Here is an 8,321-nt window from a genome sequence, read left to right as displayed (position 1 = left end):
ATTTCATCTAACGGAATAGTGAGATCTTCTTTAGCAAAACATTTCTTCAAATTCGAGACGTGGAAAGTGTTATGTACAGCCGCGAGTTGTTGAGGTAACTCAAGTCGGTAGGCTACTGGTCCGACACGATCAATAATCTTGAATGGTCCAATATACCTTGGATTTAATTTCTCTCGTTTACCAAATCGAACAACGCCTTTCCAAGGTGCAACTTTAAGCATGACCATCTCTCCAATTTCAAATTCTATATCTTTTCTTTTAATGTCAGCGTAGCTCTTTTGTCGACTTTGGGCGGTTTTCAACCGTTGTTGAATTTGGATGATCTTCTCGGTAGTTTCTTGTATAATCTCCGGACCCGTAATCTGTCTATCCCCCACTTCACTCCAACAAATCGGAGACCTGCACTTTCTACCATAAAGTGCTTCAAACGGCGCCATCTCAATGCTTGAATGGTAGCTGTTGTTGTAGGAAATTTCTGCTAATGGTAGATGTCGATCCCAACTGTTTCCGAAATCAATAACACATGCTCGTAGCATGTCTTCAAGCGTTTGTATCATCCTTTCGCTCTGCCCATCAGTTTGTGGATGATAGGCAGTACTCATGTCTAGACGAGTTCCTAATGCTTGCTGTAATGTCTGCCAGAATCTTGAAATAAATCTGCCATCCCTATCAGAGATAATAGAGATTGGTATTCCATATCTGGAGACGACTTCCTTCAAATACAGTCGTGCTAACTTCTCCATCTTGTCATCTTCTCTTATTGGCAGGAAGTGTGCTGATTTGGTGAGACGATCAACTATTACCCAAATAGTATCAAAACCACTTGCAGTCCTTGGCAATTTAGTGATGAAATCCATGGTAATGTTTTCCCATTTCCATTTTGGGATTTCGGGTTGTTGAAGTAGACCTGATGGTTTCTGATGCTCAGCTTTGACCTTAGAACACGTCAAACATTCTCCTACGTATTTAGCAACATCGGCTTTCATACTCGGCCACCAAAAATGTTTCTTGAGATCCTTGTACATCTTCCCCGTTCCAGGATGTATTGAGTATCTGGTTTTATGAGCTTCTCTAAGTACCATTTCTCTCATATCTCCAAATTTTGGTACCCAAATCCTTTCAGCACTATACCGGGTTCCGTCTTCCCGAATATTAAGATGCTTCTCCGATCCTTTGGGTATTTCATCCTTTAAATTTCCCTCTTTTAAAACTCCTTGTTGTGCCTCCTTTATTTGAGTAGTAATGTTATTATGAATTATTATATTCATAGATTTTACTCGAATGGGTTCTCTGTCCTTCCTGCTCAAGGCATCGGCTACCACATTTGCCTTCCCCGGGTGGTAACGAATCTCAAAGTCGTAATCATTCAATAATTCAATCCACCGACGCTGCCTCATATTCAGTTGTTTCTGATTAAATATGTGTTGAAGACTTTTGTGGTCGGTATATATAATACTTTTGACCCCATATAAGTAGTGCCTCCAAGTCTTTAATGCAAAAATAACCGCGCCTAATTCCAAATCATGCGTCGTATAATTTTGTTCGTGAATCTTCAATTGTCTAGACGCATAAGCAATCACCTTCGTTCGTTGCATTAATACACAACCGAGACCTTGCTTTGATGCATCACAATAAATCACAAAATCATCATTCCCTTCAGGCAATGACAATATAGGTACCGTAGTTAGCTTTTTCTTTAATAACTGAAACGCTTTCTCTTGTTCATCATTCCATTCAAATTTCTTCCCTTTATGCGTTAATGCAGTCAAGGGTTTTGCTATTCTAGAAAAGTCTTGGATGAACCTTCTGTAGTAACCAGCTAGTCCTAAAAACTGGCGTATGTGTTTCGAAGTTTTCTGGGTTTCCCACTTTTCAACAGTTTCTATCTTTGCCAGATCCACCTTAATACCTTCTTTGTTCACTATGTGACCGAGGAATTGAACTTCTTCCAACCAAAATGCACACTTTGAAAACTTAGCGTACAATTCTTCCTTCCTCAATACTTCTAACACCTTTCTCAAATGTTCACCGTGTTCTTGGTCATTCTTTGAGTAAATAAGTATGTCATCAATGAAAACAATGACAAACTTGTCAAGGTATGGTCCACACACTCGGTTCATAAGGTCCATGAACACAGCTGGTGCATTAGTTAAACCAAACGGCATGACCATAAACTTGTAATGACCGTAACGTGTTCTGAAAGCAGTCTTTGGAATATCATCTTCTTTCACCCGCATTTGATGATAGCCGGAACGTAAGTCAATCTTTGAATAAACAGACGAGCCTTGTAGTTGATCAAATAAGTCGTCGATTCTCGGTAGTGGGTAGCGGTTCTTGATGGTAAGTTTGTTCAACTCTCGGCAGTCGATACACAACCTGAATGTACCATCTTTCTTCTTGACAAACAAAATAGGAGCTCCCCACGGTGATGTGCTTGGTTGAATGAAACCACGCACTAAAAGTTCTTGTAATTGGCTTTGCAGTTCTTTCATCTCGCTGGGTGCGAGTCTGTAAGGAGCACGAGCTATTGGTGCAGCTCCTGGTACAAGATCTATTTGAAATTCAACGGATCGCTGTGGGGGTAATCCCGGTAATTCTTTCGGAAATACATCGGGAAATTCTTTTACAATGGGAACATCAATGATGCTCTTTTCTTCAGTTTGTACTTTTTCGACGTGTGCTAGAACAGCATAGCAACCTTTTCTTATTAGTTTTTGTGCCTTCAAATTACTAATAAGATGTAGCTTCGTGTTGCCCTTTTCTCCGTACACCATTAAGGGTTTTCCTTTTTCTCGTATAATGCGAATTGCATTTTTGTAACAAACGATCTCTGCTTTCACTTCTTTCAACCAGTCCATACCGATTATCACATCAAAACTCCCTAAATCTACTGGTATCAAATCAATCTTAAATGTTTCGCTAACCAGTTTAATTTCTAGATTCCGACATATATTATCTGCTGAAATTAATTTACCATTTGCTAATTCGAGTAAAAATTTACTATCCAAAGGCGTCAATGGACAACTTAATTTAGCACAAAAATCTCTACTCATATAGCTTCTATCCGCACCCGAATCAAATAAAACGTAAGCAGATTTATTGTCAATAAGAAACGTACCCGTAACAAGCTCCGGGTCTTCCTGTGCCTCTGCCGCATTAATATTGAAAACTCTTCCGCGGCCTTGTCCATTCGTGTTCTCCTGGTTCGGGCAATTTCTAATAATGTGGCCCGGTTTTCCACATTTATAACAAACTACATTGGCATAACTTGCTCCGACACTACTTGCTCCGCCATTACTCGTTCCGACACCATTTGTTCCTTTCGTTCTATTAACCCCTGGTCTGTAGACCTCACACTTCGCCGCGCTATGACCATTTCTTTTACACTTGTTGCAAAATTTGGTGCAGAACCCCGAGTGATACTTTTCACACCTTTGGCATAGCTGCTTCTGATTGTTGTTGTTGTTGTTGCGGTTATTATTGTTGTTGGGATGATTGTTGTAGTTGCTGTTGTTGTTGTTGTTGTTGGGCCGTTTGTTGTAGTTGCGATTGATGTTGCGATTGTTGGGATAATTGTTGCGATTATTGTTGTAATTGCTGTTGTTGTTGTATTGGTGATTCTTATCACCATTTTCCTCCCACTTTCTTTTGACTTGCTTCACATTGGCCTCTTCAGCCGTCTGTTCTTTAATTCTTTCCTCAATCTGGTTCACTAGTTTGTGAGCCATTCTACATGCCTGTTGTATGGAAGCGGGCTCGTGTGAACTTATATCTTCTTGGATTCTTTCCGGTAATCCTTTCACAAACGCGTCGATCTTCTCTTCCTCATCTTCGAATGCTCCCGGACACAATTGGCACAATTCTGTGAATCGTCTTTCGTACGTGGTAATATCAAATCCTTGGGTTCGTAACCCTCTAAGTTCTGTCTTAAGCTTATTGACCTCGGTTCTGGGACGGTACTTCTCGTTCATCAAGTGCTTGAATGCTGACCACGGTAGTGCGTACGCATCATCTTGTCCCACTTGCTCTAGATAGGTATTCCACCATGTTAACGCAGAACCTGTGAAGGTATGTGTAGCGTACTTCACTTTGTCCTCTTCAGTACACTTACTTATGGAAAACACCGATTCGACCTTCTCGGTCCACCATTTCAATCCGATCGGTCCTTCGGTTCCATCAAATTCCAAAGGTTTGCAGGCAGTGAATTCTTTGTAGGTGCATCCTACACGATTTCCTGTACTGCTAGATCCAGGGTTATTGTTGGTATGTAGCGCAGCCTGTACTGCGGCTATGTTTGAAGCTAGAAAAGTACGGAATTCCTCTTCATTCATATTCACGGTGTGTCGAGTAGTCGGTGCCATTTCCTTCAAAATAATCAAATGGAACAAGTTAATCATACAGAATATTAAGAGTAGTTAATAGTATTTCGTAGCATAATATGAACTCATTTATAAAAGCTTTTTCTTCATATTAGCGTTTTATAAGTTTAAATTCGGGTAGTACCTACCCGTTAAGTTCATACTTAGTAGCTAATATACAATTCAACTACTACAATTCTATATGAAAAACTGATTATAATAATATTTCGCATTCAAACTTTTACACAATATTTTACAAACTTACAATACCGCTTATTTTACATATAGCATGAAATATAGCACACAATAAATTTGATACAAGATGGTTGTGAAGATAATTCTAGCTAGTACACAAGTCGTTCAGCAAAGGCAATAAAGACACGTAATTCATACGTCCAGAAACAAGTCATGCATTCTGGTTTTACTAGGATTACTTCCCATCCTTGGTCTTGTGGAACATAACCGTTATGGCCGTTGATAAGACAGCGTGTTGTAACGTCGTCAAAGGGACGAGGGTTACGTAATGTCCAACAGTCCCGTAACAATCTAAAAACCTCATTTCTTACCCCAATTACCGACTCCGTCACTTATGGGAACGTTTTGTTTAATAGTTGTAGCCCGATGTTCTTGTTCTCACTTTGGTGAGAAGCGAACATTACTAACCCGTAAGCATAACATGCTTCTTTATGTTGCATGTTAGCCGCTTTTTCTAAATCATGAAGTCCTATATTCGGATATACTGAGTCAAAATAATTTCTTAGCCCGTTGCGTAAAATAGCATTTGGGTTCCCCGCAATATATGCGTCAAAGTAAACACATCGTAACTTATGGATTTTCCAATGTGATATCTCCCATCTTTCGAACGAAAGCCTTTTATAAACCAAGGCATTCTTGGAACGTTCTTCGAATGTCTTACAAACTGATCTCGCCTTAAATAGTTGTGCCGAGGAATTCTGACCGACTCTAGACAAGATTTCATCAATCATGTCTCCGGGTAGGTCTCTTAAAATATTGGGTTGTCTATCCATTTTGTGTTTTTATACTGTAAAATAGACAAGAGTTAGATTCATAAAAAAAATACTTATTAATACAAGCAATTTTTACATATATCATAAAGCATAAGCACACTATATTACATATATTACACCACACGAATACAACTATCTTATTCCGACTTGCTCGTTTCTTCTTGTTCGGTTTTGGTTCGTTTTGCCAAGTTTCTAGGGATATATGATGTTCCCCTAATACGAGCCGTCGTTATCCACATTGGTTTAGAAAAACCTGGTGGTTTAGAGGTTCCCGGGTCATTGTTACAACTTAAGGACTTCGGGGGTTGACGATACATATAAAGTTCATCGGGGTTGGAATTAGATTTCTCTATTTTTATGCCCTTTCCCTTATTATTTTCTTTTTACTTTTTAAATTCAGTTGGGGTAATTTCTATAACATCATCGGAATTCTCGTCGGAATCCGATTCATCGAAGAATTGGTAATCCTCCCAATATTTTGCTTCCTTGGCGGAAACACCATTGACCATAATTAACCTTGGTCGGTTGGTTGAGGATTCTCTTTTACTTAACCGTTTTATTATTTCCCCCACCGGTTCTATTTCTTCTTCCGGTTCCGATTCTTCTTCCGGTTCCGATTCTTCTTCCGGTTCCGACTCTTCTTCCGGTTCCTCTTCGGGAACTTGTGAATCAGTCCACGAATCATTCCAATTTACATTTGACTCTTCATTATTATTAGGTGAGTCAATGGGACTTGTTCTAGAGGTAGACATCTATCACATAATATCAAACACGTTAAGAGATTAATATATCACATAATATTCATATGTTAAAAATATATAGTTTCCAACAAAAATGTTAAGCAATCATTTTAAAAGAAAACACGGTCGAAGTCCAGACTCACTAATGCATCCTAACAAACTCGATAAGACACACTAATGTAAATTTTCTGGTTCTCTAAGACCAACGCTCGGATACCAACTGAAATGTCCCGTTCTTATTGATTAAAAACGTTCCATATTAATTGATTTCGTTGCGAGGTTTTGACCTCTATATGAGATGTTTTTCAAAGACTGCATTCATTTTTAAAACAAACCATAACCTTTATTTCATAAATAAAGGTTTAAAAGCTTTACGTAGATTATCAAATAATGATAATCTAAAATATCCTGTTTACACACGACCATTACATAATGGTTTACAATACAAATATGTTACATCGAAATCAGTTTCTTGAATGCAGTTTTTACACAATATCATACAAACATGGACTCCAAATCTTGTCCTTATTTTAGTATGCAACAGCGGAAGCTCTTAGTATTCACCTGAGAATAAACATGCTTTAAACGTCAACAAAAATCTTGGTGAGTTATAGGTTTAATCTATATATATCAAATCGTAACAATAGACCACAAGATTTCATATTTCAATACACATCCCATACATAGAGATAAAAATCATTCATATGGTGAACACCTGGTAACCGACATTAACAAGATGCATATATATAAGAATATCCCCATCATTCCGGGACACCCTTCGGATATGATATGAATTTCGAAGTACTAAAGCATCCGGTACTTTGGATGGGGTTTGTTAGGCCCAATAGATCTATCTTTAGGATTCGCGTCAATTAGGGTGTCTGTTCCCTAATTCTTAGATTACCAGACTTAATAAAAAGGGGCATATTCGATTTCGATAATTCAACCATAGAATGTAGTTTCACGTACTTGTGTCTATTTTGTAAATCATTTATAAAACCTGCATGATTTCTCATCCCAAAAATATTAGATTTTAAAAGTGGGACTATAACTCACTTTCACAGATTTTTTTTACTTCGTCGGGAAGTAAGACTTGGCCACTGGTTGATTCACGAACCTATAACAATATATACATATATATCAAAGTATGTTCAAAATATATTTACAACACTTTTAATATATTTTGATGTTTTAAGTTTATTAAGTCAGCTGTCCTCGTTAGTAACCTACAACTAGTTGTCCACAGTTAGATATACAGAAATAAATCAATAAATATTATCTTGAATCAATCCACGACCCAGTGTATACGTATCTCAGTATTGATCACAACTCAAACTATACATATTTTGGAATCAACCTCAACCCTGTATAGCTAACTCCAACATTCACATATAGAGTGTCTATGGTTGTTCCGAAATATATATAGATGTGTCGACATGATAGGTCGAAACATTGTATACGTGTCTATGGTATCTCAAGATTACATAATATACAATACAAGTTGATTAAGTTATGGTTGGAATAGATTTTTTACCAATTTTCACGTAGCTAAAATGAGAAAAATTATCCAATCTTGTTTTACCCATAACTTCTTCATTTTAAATCCGTTTTGAGTGAATCAAATTGCTATGGTTTCATATTGAACTCTATTTTATGAATCTAAACAGAAAAAGTATAGGTTTATAGTCGGAAAAATAAGTTACAAGTCATTTTTGTAAAGGTAGTCATTTCAGTCGAAAGAACGACGTCTAGATGACCATTTTAGAAAACATACTTCCACTTTGAGTTTAACCATAATTTTTGGATATAGTTTCATGTTCATAATAAAAATTATTTTCTCAGAATAACAACTTTTAAATCAAAGTTTATCATAGTTTTTAATTAACTAACCCAAAACAGCCCGCGGTGTTACTACGACGGCGTAAATCCAGTTTTACGGTGTTTTTCGTGTTTCCAGGTTTTAAATCATTAAGTTAGCATATCATATAGATATAGAACATGTGTTTAGTTAATTTTAAAAGTCAAGTTAGAAGGATTAACTTTTGTTTGCGAACAAGTTTAGAATTAACTAAACTATGTTCTAGTGATTACGAGTTTAAACCTTCGAATAAGATAGTTTTATATATATGAATCGAATGATGTTATGAACATCATTACTACCTCAAGTTTAGTAGGTAAATCTACTGGAAGTGACA

Source organism: Rutidosis leptorrhynchoides, chromosome 9 (genome assembly GCF_046630445.1).
Source record: "Rutidosis leptorrhynchoides isolate AG116_Rl617_1_P2 chromosome 9, CSIRO_AGI_Rlap_v1, whole genome shotgun sequence".
NCBI classification, from domain to species: Eukaryota; Viridiplantae; Streptophyta; class Magnoliopsida; order Asterales; family Asteraceae; genus Rutidosis; species Rutidosis leptorrhynchoides.
Note: the sequence above shows the minus strand (reverse complement) of the source record.